Source organism: Tympanuchus pallidicinctus, unplaced genomic scaffold (genome assembly GCF_026119805.1).
Source record: "Tympanuchus pallidicinctus isolate F22 unplaced genomic scaffold, pur_lepc_1.0 scaffold16, whole genome shotgun sequence".
Taxonomy (NCBI): domain Eukaryota; kingdom Metazoa; phylum Chordata; class Aves; order Galliformes; family Phasianidae; genus Tympanuchus; species Tympanuchus pallidicinctus.
Genome location: NW_026294679.1, coordinates 8,754,347 through 8,757,150, shown reverse-complemented (window position 1 = coordinate 8,757,150; position 2,804 = coordinate 8,754,347).

Below are 2,804 nucleotides of genomic sequence, written 5' to 3'. Positions count from 1 at the left end.
AGCAACTGAGAAGCAATGCGCAAGAAGCTAGCAGCAGTGCTAAGGAGATTACAGAAACAACAGTGATACTGTATTGAAAGAGGTGAGTGACTGAAAACACAAAAATTACAACAAAATAACTTGAAATCAAAAACTGTTGCTTGCTTTATTCATTTGGGCAAAGATGCATAGCTGATGGTAGCAAATCTGTGTTGCCATAGGATTAAGGCTTTAACGATATATTTTATCTCTTCTGCTCTCTCTGGTGCGGTTTGTTCTCTTGTACGAAGCTTCTTAATAGATGCTAAGATTTTTATGGTTGTATGTATGATGAATGTATTTTCTAGAATATCCACTTCCACACATCACTTTTGCCTTGCACTTACTATCATGCTATCACTTTGCTATTATGCTATCATTTGCTTTTTGGGACTGAAGATGAGTAAAAGAAAAAGGATGAAGAGAAACCCTAACTCTTGTGAGAACTATTTATGTCTGGACATTTGGAAAGAGCAGAAATAAACATCAGATAAATGACCACTATCAAGTACAACAAATTGTGAAGCATGTGGACTGGATAAAATGCCATATAAAGAGCTAAGAATCAATTTATACTGGTACATATTTTTGAAGACTATGTTGACTTACTGCAAGACTGGAAGAATGCAAATAGCATCGGACCCACATGAAAAAAAGATGATCCAGTAACAACGTGGATGCTATTTTTTTTCTAAATAATGAAGTAGTAATAGTACTAACAGTATATACCGCACTGGTGACTGCACAGAAATAAGTGAAGCCATCAACAGTACTGGTTGGATATACTTCACCACGCCAGACAAACATCATAAGGTTTTTTGTTGTTGTTGTTCATTTAAAAAAAAAAAAAAAAAATTGCAAAATGAAGAGATAAAGAGTATTCAAATGAGATGAAATCTAGCTAGGTGTTACAGAGGTATTTCCTAATGCGACTTCTTGCAAAAACTTAACCTGAAGAAAAAAAAAAATTAAAAGCACCAGTGTGCACCAGCTTTGGATGGAACAGAAATAAAGGAAAGCAAAGAAAGACTCGCTGTTCCCAGCACCTGCAAGATCTCCAGCGCCCTGGGTTCTCCCTCCAGCTTTGCTGAGAGGGTGAAGCTGAACACCTTTTACATTAGTTTCTGCTTTACCTTTGTGTTTGAGACCACCTCTTGTGCATTTGGACAACAAACTAGGATCTGGAAGTATGACATTCATATGAAATAATTAATGATACTACTTACACCAAAGGTATTACAACAGTATGTGGGCGTTTAAAATGAAGTATGGTATGTGGCTGCTATCAGGAGGAAGACTCAATCACCTGTGCTCCTCACCTACTGAAACATGAGTAGGTTTGGAATCACAGCATGCAGAACAAGGTGTTACTGTGGGACAAAACCTTTTTGAGCAGTCTATGCAGTGTATGGGGCAGATACTGCTTATTATGGCCAAGTAGTTTTTAGTCTTCACAAAGCACTGATCTGATCTGCCAAATGTTCATTGATTTAACTAATGATCCATTTCTCACAGATGATGATGCTTTGACATTTATAGATTGTATAGCATTTATGGCACGCTAGTGCAATCAGAGAGACAGATTACATTACATGATACAGACACTGGCTCTTCTTGGATGAGGTAACTGTCTCCAGGAAGGTTTCAAGCTGGATTTTAGCAGTTATAAGCAGAGATGTGCTGTTACAGGAATATTTCCCAGCACTCACCTTACTCTTGAATAATTCTACCAGGAAGCACATTCTTTGGATTTTTATAGAGCCAGCCAAAACGTTGTGACTGCAGTCTTAGCCAATTCATTTAGAGCTACATACAGCTGGATAAGCGAAGCTCAAGGCACACCCCTGGGACAAGCCGTACTATGACAGGTGTTAGATCTGAGAAGTTAAGGAAGGAGCAGGCTATGTGTGCCAAAGGAGAGGCACACTCAGGGGCTCTTGGTGGCCTAGAGAACAGGAAGATCCCACAGTACAGCAGTGAACCTTAATTGTGCACTGTGCTGTGGATGAAATCACTGCCTCACACTTGAACTGCAGGCAGCAAGAGGAGAGCCTAAAGCACTGTCCTGGGTTGCATGCACGTATAGCTGCAGACAGCCTGCTGACAGTCAATTAAAGCATTTATCAGATTTGTATCAACTGTGGCAAGTCATTTTAGGAAGCAAACAAAACAAAACAAACTCAGCTGGAGAGCACCAAGACTGGAATTCAAATAATGCAAATTCCACTCAGCTGTATCTGCCTTCTTGCTTGTTAGGCTTGCTCTAGCACTGATTGTTTCTAGAAACTGCTTTGTAGGAAGCACCCCAGAGAGAAGTCAGCTCTTTGTATGAAGCCCAGCCTGCAGCCACTGACATCTCCAGATCTCAAGGTAGCCGAAGAGCAAAATCTTGCCCGGACCTACTATTAAGTGCTTTCCGCCTGTTACTTGTTACAAATGACAGAGAAACAAATCCCCTTCCCTCCCACTTCCTAACAGAAAACAACAGTTTCATAGCATAAGCAATAAGCTTCCAGATCTGGCTCAGGCCCAAGTGTCTCACATCAAAAGCAGCGAGAAGTGGTGGGAGCACCGCATTCACACACAGCAAGCTGGGGCTGGGTACGTACAGAAGCTGCAGTCCCCACATCCTCCTCACCCCACATTTCTCAGCTCATTGCAGCAACTACGTGCAGCAGCACTGAGGTGTCTTTGGCTGTTGCAGACGAGCAGCAGATCCTCAGGATGAATTTAGAGCCAGTGACGCCATTTCCGGTGAAAATTTGTTCCTCCCTTCCCTTTTCCCA